At 40.9% G+C, this 16915-nt stretch overlaps 2 protein-coding genes and 1 long non-coding RNA gene across 4 annotated transcripts in view; 2 read left to right on the top strand and 1 right to left on the bottom strand.

Annotated features, from left to right (window-relative positions):
* LOC118495137 overlaps positions 1 to 16915 on the bottom strand; it is a 470232-nt gene that overhangs the window by 179861 nt on the left and 273456 nt on the right. The gene's annotated exons all lie outside the window — the stretch shown is intronic.
* Positions 1 to 16915, top strand: part of LOC116034886 (NLR family CARD domain-containing protein 3-like) — a 972843-nt gene that overhangs the window by 687715 nt on the left and 268213 nt on the right. The gene's annotated exons all lie outside the window — the stretch shown is intronic.
* The window catches only part of LOC116042541 (zinc finger protein 239-like), a 139659-nt gene continuing 137316 nt past the window's right edge, over positions 14573 to 16915 (top strand). The window contains exon 1 of one of the 2 annotated variants that reach the window (XM_036001647.1): positions 14573 to 14764. The gene's annotated coding sequence lies outside the window, so the exon portion shown is untranslated. The remainder of the gene's footprint in view (positions 14765 to 16915) is intronic. The other variant, XM_036001648.1, reaches the window with a different exon arrangement.

Here is a 16915-nt window from a genome sequence, read left to right as displayed (position 1 = left end):
GAGAGGAGCTCATGAACGGGCATGTTGCTACCGGTTGCTACGACTACACAAACAAATTGTTGCTAGTGCGCATGCCCATCGTGAGCCAACCAGCGTTATGGGCCAACAATGCGGAAGAGCCGAGCTCCATGTTTGCTTTGTGCGCTTTTGAGCACTCTCATTGGAACGTACGGGGCTTCCCGCCGAACACTGTATCCAGTTCTCTTAATACATCCATGGTCCTGTCGCCCAGCAGGAGTCAGCCATCTTGGATTTTGTGCATTTATTTCCATTGTACAAACACATGTTGGAGGGTATTAGAACAAAAAGTCACCAAACTAATTATCCTGAATAATTTGCTTCTACAGTGAACTATGGCTCAGTTTATTGAAGACTCCAGCCTCCAGGACTGGAAGGTGATTGGCTCCGGAGGTTTCGGACAAATCTACAAAGCCAGGCATCGTCAGTGGGCCTGTGACGTGGCCATTAAACTGCTTCGTCATGACGACGGGTGAGTGCTTACAAAGAGTTTTCTGTTTATAATTACATTAAGTTGTGTGAATCACTTATAATGCAAACAAACACTCACAGGACCAATGAATCTTTGCTGCGTGAGATCAAGAGGATGCGAGAAGCAAGCAGCCCGCATGTTCTTCGTGTCCTAGGGGTCTTCAAGGGTCTACCGCCAAATGCCAAGTCTGGCTTTTCAACACAGCTTGGTGTGGTCATGGAGCTCATGGAGAGAGGATCACTGGCCTCCCTACAGGTAACCAGGGGTGGAAGAACCACTCATCTTTTACTTAGAGGTACTCTGTAAAAAAGTACTCTGCTTCAAGTAAACGTTTTGAATTTAAGATTTCAAAAAACATCAGAACATTTGAATATTCTCAATCCAAAAGAAAATCAAATGTAAATGTCTGAATTATGCAGTTTTTATGTTCAAACAGTTAATATTGAAGCAAAAGAGAAGAACATAAATATAACAGATGATTCCAAACTTTGAAATGGTAGTGTATACAAAGCAGAAGTCATATGATTTGCTCACTAACTCTAACTCTAACTATTTGTCAATCTGTAACTTTGAAAACAATCTTACAGGAAGCCTTGGATGGACCTCCACCCTGGCCGCTGGTCTTCAGACTGGCTCACCAAGTGGCTCAGGGTATAAACTACCTCCACAGTCTGCCCCGTCCCGTTCTCCACCTGGACCTGAAGCCCCCCAACGTGCTGCTGGACGACTCTCTCAATGCCAAGGTGAGTCCCAGGCTTTGAGGGGAGGTCAGGCCTCATGCTTACTTTATATTGTTATAATAGTTTGCACATTTTATGGAGACTAAATAAAGGCTAAAAGACATGTACTGTAAGCCTGAAAGATACATGTTTTTTCCCTAAATGTTGCAACTTGATAATAAGCAGAAACGACTCTAGATAAAAAGGAAGCGAAAGGGTTTTACTGTTTTAAAAGAGCCAAACTCCAGGTCTTAACATTGTACAATGTGAAGCATTATTAAGAGGAGTAAAACTGATCTTTGACTGAAAAAGATAACTTGTTCAATTAATAACTTCACATTAGCACTGATTTCAGGAATACATTTGATTCCGATTCGATTAAATATCAATTTGGGATATTTCAGGGCAGAGGCGGACTGGGACCAAAATTCAGCCCTGGCAATGTAGCCACACCAGCACACAGACACGTGCATTCACTAATTACATTTGTGTACAGATGGTGAAATAATATAAGCAGTACCTTATGTAACTGATTTTTAAACATTTAATGTAAGTAACTGGCAAACAATGCTTACTACTTTTTAAAGAGCACACGTTTATAACAAATGTACACGTACTGTCTGTTTATGCCGTTTGTATGCTGTTACTGTCATTCTCTACAGTATGTTGTTCTTTGTTGTCACTGTCTGTCTGTTTGATTGTCCGTGTTTCTCTCTCTTGACACTGTACATATTGTCTGTCTGGTTCTTCATCTTTTCATCTGTTTTAACTCTAACTCTGCAATTGAAATGCTTTTTATGGCTGTCTGTGATTATACTTCAGGGTTTTTCCTTGCTCAGAATTGGTCTTTAGGGGAACACATAAAGCAGGGGGGGTCTGGTCTCCTCCAGGACATTTTGAGGGTAAAAGACTACAATTCCTGCATTCTGATACATTTTTAGGCACCAATTTATGGTAAAAATGTAAATATTTATTGCAAGGAAATCACAAAATTCTGGTGGCAGGTAACAATTCAAAATACAAAATATAATGGAATATTATCATATTCAGTAGTCCAGTAAGGGGGCTTTCACATCCGGGACATGGGCCGATACGACAACACTTGACCCTAAAGTCCAGTTGTTTAATTAGCATGAACAGGACTTCATGGTCACTTTTTTTCCCCAAGGATCACGTTTTGCTCCCAAGTTGAAAAATGTAGGATTGACTTAGGCTACTTAATCAGTGATGTTGAACCAACTGTACCGAATTGGACTACTATTTAACGTGATAACGAGGCGTTTTTAACCGGTAATGAAACTGTCTCAATTTAATACTGATGCCGTCACGACGGCCGCGCGGACAGACAGCAGTCGGAGTTCCGGGGAAGCTCTGCGACCGTCAGCAGTGGCTTCTCATTGCGCAGCCGGTCCCCCAGAGCAGCATGATCACCAGGAGGGTCCGGTACAGCCTGAACCCTGCAAACAGAGATCCCGTTTGAAGGTGACGTGCTTGATTTTGACTGAACGTCCCAATTTAAGTAACCTCTGATTGGGTTGGTCGGCCCATCTCGGGACCAGGCCGGTCCCGGAGTTGCTTCAGTGGAGCAGCTCCGGCTATGTTTTGATTCAACTAAGGTTTGCTCGTCTCTCACAGGGCAAGATCTCGTTACACTAAGAACAAAAGGCCACGCGGCACTGACAGGGTTAAAGCTCCATGCAAAAGGCAAATATTAAGAGATTGTTGAGACACTGGATTTTATGAATTGATATTGGATAATTCAAATGGAAATCGATAACAATCCATTTTTTTTGTTTACAATTGTGTGTATTCTCACAGCAGTAATATCAAAAACTAAATTTTGTGTCATGTCCAAAAGTAACAATTTAACGATGTGTCAAGTAAATACAATTTTCCTCTTTGTTTTCCTCTTAAGATAATTTAAACCATCACATTCCTCATTTTCTGACAGTGTTGCTTATCAAAATAGTTGCCAATTAATACAATAGAGTAAATTGATTAATTATTGGACTAAATGTTTCAGCTGTACTGTATAAACTGCAAAACATATTTGATAAGCTCTTCGTATACTTTGTGTGCAAAATTCTTTATTTGTAAAGTAACTAAAGAATAAATGCAGTGGAATAGAAGTAGAAAGTGGCATAAAATAAAATACTCATACAAAGTAAATCCCTTTTCTGCCACCTTCCTCTCTTTGCTAATTCTTTCTGCAGCTTACAGATTTTGGCCTTTCCCGGATTTCCTACAGCGTCACACAGGTTTCCAAGAAGGACGATAAAGAGGGAGGGGGGACGACCAACTACATGCCCCCGGAGGCGTTTGGCTTAACATACAAACCTAAACGAGCCTCTGATATCTACAGGTACAAGAGGCCCGAACCAGCACATGGATAAGAGTTTTATTTATCATATAATAAATAATAACTGGAGACGGGATCACTCCTGCCCCCATGTCTACCAAGTCTAGCACAGGTTCAGTCTTGACAGGAAGTCAAAATATCAGTGACATAGTCCTTTACAGGTGAGGGAATTGGTTAGAGTATTATAGTATATATACTCAGGTGACTTCAGGTACTGATTTTATTGTTGTCATTGATTTTGTTCATTCTCACAAAAGCATCAATTTACAAATGACAACAAACATATCCATCAAACAATCAGGGTGTGATTGTTATGACATGGATATTAATCCTGACATGTAACTCTCTCTTTCAGTTATGGGATACTCATTTGGTCCATTGTCACAGGGAAACAACCATATGAAGGTAAGTGACTGTCTTTAGCCTCTCTTACTATCATTGCTCAAATCATATTTTAAAGCGTCACATCTTCAAAAAGCTAAGGGCCACCACCCCGACCTCCCCCGTAGTGGATTTGTGTGCTCTTATACTAGGTGCTTTGGTCATAGGTACTACAGACAGTAGAGGCTCACTTTAGAGTTCCACTCTGGTTGTGTCCAATGGCCAGAACTTACAATAGACAGGTTTCAGCGCTAAACTCAAGGCCACTCTGACAGCCTTTTTAATTCTTCCTCCAATGTAGGCGCGAAGCCCACCAGAGTGGAGCTCCTCATCCCACTGGGACAGCGTCCACTGCTGGACGATATCAAGGGCGATGCTCTGGGGTTGGCAGAATTGACAGGACTGATGAAGAGATGCTGGGACAATGAACCCGAACAAAGGCCTCGAGCCCTTGGTGAGGAACTCCTTCATTCATCTCTGAATTGACACAGAACAACAGCTTGTGATGCCTGGCTCCAACATTACATCTTTACTCTATGTTGTGTATAACAGAGTGTAAAACTGAGACAGAACAACTATATAAGATGCACAAAGATGCAATTTTGACGCTGTCCATGAAGTGCTTAAGAAACTGGTGAGGAACAAATCTCTTCATAAACACTCAGTCCTGCTGAGAGAAATTTTGACAACATGCAGCAAATTACTATTTTTAATCATTGTGTGTAACTTTCTCTTCCCATTTTCAGGACCAAAAGGCAAAAGAAAAAGTCATGACAGAGCAGGTTCAGAGTGATCAAATCACTGAGGCTTCAGGTCTGTATTTACTGTATATACTACTGTTGTCTGGGTCCAGACCTTTGGATCCCACCACTCCTCCAAGTTAACTGATCCATCTGACATCACGACATGAAATGGCCTTTTTTTGGTTAAAAAAAAGAATTGAGCCAATGTCTAATGATCAGCTAATCAGCACCATGGGTGGGACTAACTCTGTTGTAAAGCAGTTGACATCATACTTTGTTTTGACTTTGCTCCAGTGGATTACTGGCCATCTGGCATACTGTGAGTCAAAGATTTTACCGGACGTCCGGCCCTGTTTGTCTTTACCTTTTACTTTGCGAACATATTCTGGGTACTGGGCTCTCTGGCCAATCTCAAACAAGTTAGTTAAAATTGTGCTTACGTCTTAGGCTCCGCGGTAGTCTACTCTGTAGCTACTGTTGCAGCTTTAAAACAGTGGATAAAATGTTTTAAGCGGAATGACTCATGTTATTATCAGAATTTAAACGTTTTTGGTTTGATAACTAATTATTGTATCCCCATTTAAGTTAGCATAGTGCTTAACCCGAAGTTGGCCAGCTCAGACTAGAAGTCTCTGGTGATTGGTTAGGGAAAATTCAGCTATTTCCTGAACCAGGTCACACAAACACCTTCCCTACTACTGTTACAACTTTAAAACAGTGAAAACACCTTCCCAAATGTCCCTGGTTCTCCAGGGGGGATTTGCACATGGAGTTACCCCAGAAAGGAGAAGTCTGAGGCCCATACATACATCTCAGTGACCCCATTAATATTCCCAGTTGGGCAAGGACATTGGGGAAGACATATTCCTTATTAAAAACCTACCAAATGTCCCAATAATAGGAAAGGCTAAACCCGGACATTTGGAAAGCTTTTCAATGGGACAAAAGTCTTCCCAAGTGTTTTCACACAGGAATACTAGGCTCTGACATTAAATGCTTGTGCTTCAGGTCCTTATGTGTAGACTCACTACACGGTGTATGTGTAATGTGTAAAATAACAGAGTGAAAGAATGTAACCTCTCCTCTGGGATTCATGAAATCATTCTTCTTTTAGCGGAGGAGATCCAAAAGTCCCTGAGTGGAGTGAAGCTGTCTGCTGATCCACCCCAGAGTGAACTGGACACTCTCAGGTATGGACAGACAACAAGAGCTCACACTCTGCAGGAGCCTCTAATTTCTCCAATTTCATGTCTTTCTGCTCTGGTCCACCATCATGAAGGACTTCTTAGTTCTGTTAATCTTGTTCAGATGAGAAAGGGGGCCCGAGTTAGGAAACACATGGATCCACAGAAGTCTTATTGAATGGAAACATTCATCAGAAACATTAAAAACGTGGTTGTAAAATCATTCTCATCTTAGTCCTGCTAGCAGCATGTCTCTGGGGATGGTAATGTTGGTCCAGACTGAAATAACTCAACAACTTCTAAATGTGTTGAGATGACATTTTGTTCTTCCTCTCATATACCAGTGAAAGACATGGATAGGGCTGTGACCATAACCGCATCACCGTATCACCACTTTTTTTTTTTTTTTTTTTTTAAAGCCACACTATCACAATATATTTCACATATCAGTGTCACCTTTTGGATGTTTTCAACACCAGGGCGGACGGGGTTAGTTGTAACGTTACTTAACGACGCTGAGAGACGGGTGTGGGTGGGGATTGCTGGGGGAATCTCCAGGACGACAAGGATGTTAGATGGCCGTTGTCGGCAGCAGGAGATCTCCCAGCTGCCCGGAATTATCTCCCCCTTCACTTTGTTGTAATCTTAACTAGTCGTTTTGGTGCCTAACCCACCTTTTAGCGGGTTAATGTAGCTAACTGTAAAGACAGCTAAAGACGCGAAGGGGGAAGAAATTCGGCAGGGAGGAGATTTCCGGCACAAACACCGGTAGCGCTAACGGAGACGTAGCTAACGTTATGGATGGACGTTGTTCTGACTCGGGTGCCTGTGTCTGATATGGTCTGTTTCCCGACGCTTCATTAAACTGCTGTTAGCGTCGTTAGCACCCGGCACTGGAGTTAAGTGCTGGCTGAGTTCAGATTGCTGTAATGATAGTGGCTGGCAGCTAGCAGACTGGGGGCTAACGGTAACTAGCTAGCTATATGTCCCGGGGCTGTTGTCAGCTGTCATCCCGACTGAAGTCTCTCTGCGCCAGGGGAGTGAGGCAGACAGACCAGGGTGTGCTAGCTGGCTAAATTAGCATTAGATTAATCGGCTATCTAAACAGCTAACATTAACGTTACTGGTGAACTTATTCGTGGGTTAGCCCATGCTGTTAACTGTGGTCAAAACAATCATACTACTAATAACTTTATGAACGTGTTGAAAGATGTTGTAACCCTATAATGTTACCCACTAAGCATTAGCATTAACGTTAGCTACTTGTCAACCAGCACATTATAGAAACGTTAAGCTGGATCGATATTGATATGTATCAATAAATATGATCTCTGCTGTATTACTGTGTTGCAAAGCGGCATGTAATTAATTACAATTACACACAGTATTTCTTTCAGTGACATTGTATGATTTACAATTACCATTGAACGTATCATCTGGGTGACCGTGTTTTGACGGACATTACGAGTAACTAGATGGTGAAAGGTTATATGACGCCACTGACAGGCGACTAAAGGAAACGTCCCGTGTCAAAAATAAAATAACAGATTTCTCTGGGTTTGTAATTTGGTGGAAACATTTAGGATAGTATAAGATCACAACTCATAAAATATATAACAGGTATGTTTGTTTTTAGACATTTTAATGCAGACATTTTACATATTGTACCTTTAAGTCAATGTTTTTTCTGGGGTAATTTTACCAACAGTGTTGACAACAGATAAAGCCACCGTGTCTTGAGAAGCTCAAGCTTGTTAATTTATTGTTCACTTTTAACTCACTTTACATCATCTTTGCTCTCTTTTTCCTCTCGCTTCTCCTTACAGCCGCACTCATACCCTACTCTCCGTTACCGCTCGCTGTCCTCGCGCAACCACACAGGCACTGACATCACTCTCTTAAGGCACCCTGCCATTCTCCTTTTATCTTACGCTACTCTCGTAAGGGCGTTGCTGTTAATCACCATAACGTGGTGATACGTTGCTTCTTCACCGCAGTAAGTAAAAAAACTATACTGTCACAGCCCTAGTCATGGAGACAGTTGACTGAGATGAGTTTCTGTGTCTCTCTGACAAACTGAGGAACACGGCTTCATGTTGAACAGCAGTTAGGACTCATCTTGAATAGAAAATCATTCTGTCTGTGTTTCTTCCTCCAGCGTGGACCATGGTGGTGAGCAGGGGTTGAGACGTCATCTGATGAAGTGTAAGTGTGGATTTAATTTGACTAATTAAGACAAAACAGCACACAGTTAGTTTCTCTTTACTGTAAATACAAAGCTGATTGTTTTTATTCAATGAAACATTACTGACTACCTGAGTCACCATTAAACTCTGCCCCTGAGCCCTATCCCTCAGGTTAATCTCCTAAAATGAATCAACCATAATGCCTATGTGCACATATCTGTTCTAATTTAATTGTAAGAAAACCTATTTCTAACATAGGGTGACCAGACGTCCCGGGTTTCCGGGGACAGTCCCCGGTTGGAGCTGTCCCTGGAAATGTCCTGTTTATTTACATGGAGTCTGGTGGGTTTAGCGAACCCAATTTCGCGGACGTTTTATGTTTTAAAAAAGGATCTTACTCTTTAACAGAAAGATCGACCTCCTTAGAAATCCTTTCCATGATGTTGTCAGACACTTAGAATATTAATCTGAGCCTGTCAGTGGCAAAACGAGCACTTTTATAAACGTAAATACAAGCTGGACAATTGTTCTATTAACTTACATTGTAGCTTGTTTCACCGTTGCCGACTGCAGTGATCTCGTTTAATACTGGACCAATGTCAAAGGAAAATATTTCCTCAATAGTTTTAATTGTATCCGATATTCAATTAGCTGTTGCAGAAACAAGCCCAGCCTGAAGCAATAAAGCAAAAGCTGTCAGATAAATGTAGTGCAGTGAACATTACAACATTTCCCTCTGAGGTGTAGTGGAGTACAAGTATGAAGTAGCAGCAGGGGCGATTCTAGGATCAGACCTTTAGGGGGGCTCAGCCCCTAATGAGAATGTGACACGGATATAATGCATGCAAAAGTGTTAATCTGCACCATGAAATTACCAACTTCTTCACAACCGTCTGCTGCTCTCCCTCTGACAGATAGAGACTCAGCCAACGGGCCAAAATTATAATGTATTCTCATGTAAACTATTTATGTCAGCACAGACATTTCTGTTAATTGCTTAGCCAGTGTATCCCACCATAATGGTTATTATATTGCCAGATTCCGGACAATCCCACTTACTTATATATCCCACTTACAAATATGAATATATATTTCTACTTGTATGCTTCCTAGTGACATTAATGCAAACATATGAAGAACAAACTATTCCACCTGTGTGTGCATGGTTACATTCTGAAGTGCAAAATAGTTCAGGCTACAGCACAAATATTTCCATTCATAGATAAGAATAATCAACCTCTGAATTTCTTTTCAAAGTGCACCAGATTGATGCATTTAAACGTTAAAATAGACAAAATGTTCTTACAGGGGAGCATGCCCATGGACCCCTCTAGGGGGGCTTGTGCCCCAGTGCAGCTCTAGGTCTAGTGACCCCCCTGGGGCAGTGTCCCCGTTTTAAGTTTACAAAGATAAAAACATTACCTGTTTTGGAGGTATTTATGCTTCTGAGCTGAAAATGTCCCCGGATTTTGTCTCAGAAATCTGGTCACCATTTGTGCCAAAACTTTAAAAGTCCATTAGTCTCCAAACATCAGTCAGCTGGACATTAAAGTTAGTTTTTCTCTCCTCTGCTGACTGCATGTTTCTCCCTCCAACGTGCTCTACATGTCCTCTCTGACTTCCTCCTTTCTTTTCTACTCCCCAACAAAGTCATCTGATTGGCTAGGAGTGGAGCTATACAGAAAATATATTGACTTAGATTACTCCATTGAAAATACATTACACTTCAAAATGTAGTTTTCAGTAGGGGAGTAGGTGAGTAGGTGATAGGGCGAGGGAGAAGTGAGAGAGTGACGGAGATTAGCTTTGGAGCGAGTAGCGACTCTAGAGTCATAGTGAGAGAAACAAAGTGTCTCCTCTGTTCTTTCTGACCACGGTGGGAAATCTGGAGCAGGAAAAGTTAACCCTCTCCTTGATTTCATAACGTCATACCTGTCTCTCTCTCGTTGACTGACTCGCTTGTGTTTAGATATATCTATATCTATCTATCTATCTATCTATCTATCTATCTATATATATATATATATATATATATATATATATATATATATATAATATTCATGCCGGTATATTGACGGAAGTTGGGGGTTTCCAGGTGCTGCGTGATATCTCTGTGCCCGAGTAGCAGTGCTTCGGCTGTGCTTCCACCCAATATAGTCCCAAATCAATATCAACCTAGGAAATCATCTAGTCTTAATCTGCATTGCTATTTGTACTCGTTGTGAATACGCAGGCCACAAGAGGTAATTAGGTTTTGTTTTTGTTGTTGTTGGGTCACTTTTACTCACAACATGCTAACGGCAACATTGGATTCCATTCACTATGCTAAGCTAAGCTAGCGGCGGGGCTGCCGGACTAAGACAGTGCATGCACTGAGACAAAAATGCATTTACCCACCTATATAAATATAGAGGAGATGGTGAATAACCCTTTTTCAACAAATGGTGGCGTATTCCTTTAACTGTATAAAATAAAGACTTTATTTATATTTATTTAACAGTATTTGTGATTTTTAGATTTTCTTGCCTGAAGTACGAAGATAAATTTCTCTTATGAGATAAGTTTCTGTTTTTGTGGCTGGAAAGATGTTAGGATTTAATGAATTAATTTAAAATCAACAAACTCAACAAACTGAACACGTTGATCCAACAGAACTAATAAATACATAAATACATGAATCAACAGTCGAGCCAACAGAAAGCTAACTTTGTTTCTTTATTTTTTATTCACACATAAGTTGTTGTGTTCAAGTAGCCTTCAGTTTTCTTCTCTGGATGTTTTCAATAAATAAGCATTGAAAAAAACTCACAGTTCATAAACACAACACGGCATAATTAATGTCACAAAGATGTTTAAAAGGTGAATAAAGTGAGTTGAGGTAGATTTATCTTCCAGTTCCTCCCTGATGGAGACCTGGTATCAGATATACGACACAGATGCAAACATACCATAAATACTCATTTTTCATACATAAACTGGTATTTCTATAAAGTGAACATCAGCTAATAGCAGTTTTAGAAAGCAGATGGTTCAGAGCTGCTTTGTGCTGCAATAGAAGAAGATGTGACAGTTTTATTAGTGAGACTTTATTCAGTTCATGTTTCTAGATTTGGATCATCAGCTGTCATCATCGGGTCAACACGAGGACAAGAAGCTGAACATTGTTGACATGTTGACTCTCATGTTCACTAACTGTTCATGTTGTTAGAACTGGATTGTTAAACATCACTCACAGCTGAATATGAAATGAACGTTTGAATGATTTTCTTTCAGTTATTGTCAGTGAAGTTGTTAATAAATCATCAGATGATAACCTGCAGCTGTATTGTGTCTTGTTCTCTCCATCAGATGTCTGTGAACTGGAAATGGACACAAACACAGCACACGGATACCTCAAACTGTCTGACAACAACAGGAAGGTGACATGTGTGGGAGAGCATCAGTCATATCCTGATCATCCAGACAGATTTGACTTCTGGGCTCAGCTGCTGTGTAGAAATGGTCTGACTGGTCGCTGTTACTGGGAGGTCGAGAGGAGAGGAGGGGTTGATATATCAGTGAGTTACAGAGGAATCAGAAGGAGAGGAAACAGTGATGACTGTTTGTTTGGAGGGAATGATCAGTCCTGGAGACTGTTCTGCTCTGATGAACATGGTTACTATGTCAGGCACAATAAGAGAAAAACATCCATCTCCTCCCCCTCTTCTAACAGAGTAGCAGTGTATGTGGACGTTCCTGCTGGCTCTCTGTCCTTCTACACAGTCTCCTCTGACTCACTGATCCACGTCCACACCTTCAACACCACATTCACTCAACCTCTTTATCCTGGGTTTGCTGTCTGGCCTGCTGGTTCCTCATTGTCTCTGTGTCCTCTGCAGGACTGAGAGTCTCTCCTGTGGACAGAAACACTGACTGAAGATCAGCTGCTGAAATCAAAGTTCAGTCTGTTCACCATCACACACACTCTGCACTGTGAAGCAGATCTGAGACTCAAACACAAAAACATTCATCTGATTTCATCTCTGGGATTATCAACATTTGAACTGTTGGACTAAAAACACTTCATGATATGTAACATCTAAAAATCAACTGTTATTGGTTACTATTATGTCCTTTATATTTTGAATCATATTGTAATATATTTAAAATTTGGAAAACAAATGTTTCTCTAAACAATCATCATATAGTCTAATGTTTCTAAATGCTTTTAATAATAAAATCTATAAAATCTTTACTTGTAACAGAGTATTTCTACACTGTGGTAGCCTACTGCTACTTTGACTTTAATCTTTAGTTTAGTTTTGTCACTTTTTATTTCCCTTTTATTCTGCTCAACCTGAGGCAGATTATTTAGATGATTAAGACATGAACATGTGTCTTGTTTGCTCGTCTCTCATCTTCTCTTCAGAAACAACCGTTCAAACACAAGCTAGGAGCTACGATCACTTTTTGGCAAACGTGCATTTTATGGATGAATTGCTTCTTAAAGAATGTATTTAAACTGGTTAAGTTCTTGTGGGCTATAATCTGTCAGATATAATTGAAATCCAGTATTTTTGAGTCAGAAACAACCTTTCAGTGTAAAGGTAGGGGCTGTGATCACTTTTTGTCAGAACAGCAGAAGCGCGTGTCCCTCCCTCCCGCTCCAGGTGACTGATGGACGGACAGGTGCTGCTGTCGGTTCACTTTCCTTCTTCAGTTGTCGGATGGAAAGTTGGAGATGTTTCCAATCAGCAGAAATCAGCTGGGACAGCCAACCAACACACAAACTGGGAGTACAACCACTTTAATTAATGTTGACTTTGTGAATATTATATCTGAACTTTTAGCTTCAGTCTTCATCACAGACTCCAGCAGTTTTGGACAGTACCGAAGCCAAGTGAATGTAAAATCAATCTGAGCATCACAACTAACTGTTTTAGACACAGATATGGTAATAATAATGCTCCAAAATTCTGTCAAATTGCATTTTTATTTTTAAATCGTCACATTTTCTTAAGGGGAGGACCCCTAAACCTCCTGCCAAATATGGTCACCCAAGTCTTTTCACCAACCTGGGGAAAAGTGCCCAGTGTTGTTAAACAGGAGGAATGTGAGGTACAACAACAGCCTGTCAACTGCTACTGTTGATTCTGCATCAAGCTGCACAGTTTGGACATGTGCAGCTAACTGACTGCAGCTGGAACATCTGGTGGAGCATCACAGCTGTCTAAAAACAAGGACAGATGTTAATGACTGCTACACTTGATTATATCAATAATTCATAATCAATTAGCCTTGTGTGATGACAAAAACCAAAGTTTCTAAATGTCTGACTTGTTTTCATTCCTGCAGAATGACTCCTCAACAATAACTCCCATCCCAATACTGACCTTACTTCCTTCACCTTTTAATGGTTCTGCTATTACCTTCTGCTTTGGTAGCACTAGGGTTACAACCTTTCTGTCTAATGTCTGTCTCATCTTATTGCTTTTCCCGTCTTTTATTCCTGTTGGCCAGTCAGACTCTTAAAGTTTGGATTTTAGTTCTCTTACAAGCCAGTAACTGACACTCTGCAGATATGATAGTTTTGTCATTGTGGAACAAACAATCCTTCATGTACATAGACTCTTTGTCCCAAAATCTCTAAGGATTAATATTATTATAAAATCTAATTTAATTTTACTTTGTAGTTTGAATTGAGGATTTAAAAGTATAAAATGTGTGCAGCAGGACACAGACCAGGTCAGATAGTAAACAGCTGATTTATTCATCTGACTTGTAGAATAACCTCAATGATTGAATTGTTTGAAATGTCTGGGAATGTGGAACAACTAAATGCAAAATGAATGAAATAAAACAAGGCCACATGCTGATTATTAGTGAGTTGATTTGATGGATTTATTCTTCCTGTTGTGTCTGTGTTTAAACTCCTTATTAAAAGGTAAAGTTTCCATCCACTAAAAGTTCTGTTGTTGCTGCTGACAGACTCAGATTATTATTCTAAGAGTCTGACAACATTATGAAAGGATCCCTACAGAGATAGACCTTTTAGTTAAAGAGTAAGATCCTTTTAGTTTAACATGAAACAGCCCCGAAATCACCATCACCAAACCCACCAGACTCCATGTAAATAATCAGGACTTTTAGCATGTATAGAGCCAGCATATTTCCACATGGAAATGGGTGAATTAAGAGTTTATTTCAACCAAACCAGAGTGGTGATTGTTGTTGGAACAGTTGATATATATTTTGTTTCTATTTCTATCGACTATAAATGAAGTGTGTTTAATAATCATGATATTGCTATTTTATTTAAATGGAGTCTGGTGGAAACATACATTTAAATGCTTACATTATATTTAGTTATTTCTCTTTATACTTACAAATTGTTTTAATTATTTAAGTGTTGTACATTATTTAATACCCAAGTAAAGTACAAGTACCTCGAGTTAAGTCCAGTTCTTGAGTAAATGTACTCAGTTCCAGTCCACCACTACCTGATTCATTAACTGAATGTGTATCTGTAGTTCCCCTCCTGACCTCCAGGTGGAGGCCTTCTTTCATTTTAAACTTTTAATCTGAAAATCCCTGACTTGGAGGAAACCGGAAGTCTCGTTGCTTCACTGTGCTCTCGAGCTGGCGGCGGGATAGTTGTGTAGTTTATTAGTGAGTTTTAAACATAGACAGTATAAGAACGGTTTGAAGAAGACAGAGCTCCAGGTAAACCCGCACACACACACACTCAGGTAAACACTTTAATAACTGTTCTTTTACACGGCTATCAAAGCGAATAGAAGACAGAGCTGCGCATGCGTTAGCTTCCCATTCTGCTGTTGTTAAGATTCAGGTAAACAGAACGTCCGTTGCTGAGCAACAGTGTGCTCCGTTAGTGTCTCCTCTATAGTTCGGTGGGCTCGGTGAGATTCGGGGCTGAAGTTGTAACATTGTTGCATTTTTCATTTGGTTCGGTTTGCGTCACACTGCACTTTATCAAACGCAGCAAACACTGTAAACACACGTCACGTGGTGGAAGCAGTCGCTTGTTGATTGGACAGAATATCAGAGGGAAACTCTCCGAAATAATGAAGCTCCACTACATTTCTACCGTGTTGGCTTCTCTGGTTCTGCTTTAGTGTTTGTCATATTTTAGAGTGTAGTATCTGAACTTCTATAACTTTCTATAAACTTTGACTTAAGATTTGTTATAAGAGATTCCTATGAACTTTACCCTACTTTTTCGGAAACATCTGGAAAGTGTTATCAGTGGGGCCTCTGAAATAGGGGTGTCCTTGTTGGCTCAGTTCCATGTGGATTGTAGCCATTGGTCAGAAGTCTTGTTCCCAACCCCCATCTATGACATGAGTTGATTGTGTAGCTAGGAAGGAAATGGAACAGTTTTCCAGCCTCTGCTTTGAGTTTTCCGACTGTTGTTTTAGTTGTGTGTGGATGTGAGGAAAACGAGAGGAGACAGCAGCTCCTGAATATCTCTGCTGCTTTGATTTGTACTGAACAGAATCCAGAGTGAGTCCAGCAGCCCCAGTGGACATCTGCTGGATTTCAGGACAAGAGAGGAATGGAGGAGGACAACCAGAACCTGGAGCAGCGGAGCAACAAGGTCCCCAGAAGACAAGCAGCAGACTGGGACTCTGATACCAGCCATGTTCAGGTCAGTGTTCAGGGGGGTATCGCACAAAAGTAGAATTTATAAATCCAGGATAACTGATAAAGCCAGGCTTGACCTAGTCTAATCTGTGCAGCCTGGCTTGGTGCGTTTCACGAAGGCCAAGTCAGGCTGAGGAGGAGAGACTAGGTGGAGTCAGGATGAGGAGGAGAGACTAGGTCGAGTCAGGATGAGGAGGAGAGACTAGGTCGAGTCAGGATGAGGAGGAGAGACTAGGTCGAGTCAGGATGAGGAGGAGAGACTAGGTCGAGTCAGGATGAAGAGGAGAGACTAGGTCGAGTCAGGATGAAGTAATTCAGATAGATGAGCGTTCACATCTTTCCTCACCAGACCGTGAGGTCGATAACAGATTTACTGATGCTAAAATGGAGAATAATCATTGTTCATACTTTATACAGAGTGAGCAGCAGCTTCTTGTGGAAGTATGATAACGTGAAACACATTATTTGTAAAAAAGAAACACGGCCGCTGTAATGAAACGGCGAGAGAAAGCGTGGCAGACGATCACGGACCTAGGGCTGCAACTAACGATTATTTTAATAATCGATTAATCTGTCGATTATTTTTCTGATTTATCGATGAATTGGATAAAAAAACAAAACAAAAAAGCTATAATTTACATCAGCTCAATACATACATACTTGTTGTTTTAGTTACTAGTTGTGTAAAGGTAAGTAACCCAAAGAGCAGATACAGACAAAACACACACACACACACACAGCGCCTAGTGGGGCTCTCCGATGCTCGGAGGTGAGCCGACCGCTGGAGGAGATGTGACGGTGAGGACCGGTTCAACGTCTTGGTCAGCGACATGAACTCGTAGCGGCCGTTGGAGCTTCCGAGCACCGGGCTTCCACCGCTGAGAACGGGGTTTTCAGCTTCAGGAGAAGGCATTTTAAAAGTTAATCCTACCAACGTAGACACTAGGCGTTATGTAGTTGACCCGCAGTGAATTGTCTGCAGTGCTGCACAGGTTGTTAGGGTTAGGGTTGTTGCCGTGTTCCGATTGTTCTCATCTCAGTTTTGCCGAGACAAAATAGACATGCCATTTCAAAAATCTTTCATTTGTTGTCAGAAATATCATGTTTTCAAAAGCATCACACAAATTTCATGTGACATATTTCCAGTAGGCAACTGACTGCAAGCAGGCCCATCCGGACACAAACCAGCAGGCTTATGTGCCGGGGCTG

Source organism: Sander lucioperca, chromosome 5, assembly GCF_008315115.2.
Source record: "Sander lucioperca isolate FBNREF2018 chromosome 5, SLUC_FBN_1.2, whole genome shotgun sequence".
NCBI lineage: Eukaryota > Metazoa > Chordata > Actinopteri > Perciformes > Percidae > Sander > Sander lucioperca.
Note: the sequence above shows the minus strand (reverse complement) of the source record. Positions and strands in the feature narration are given on the sequence as shown.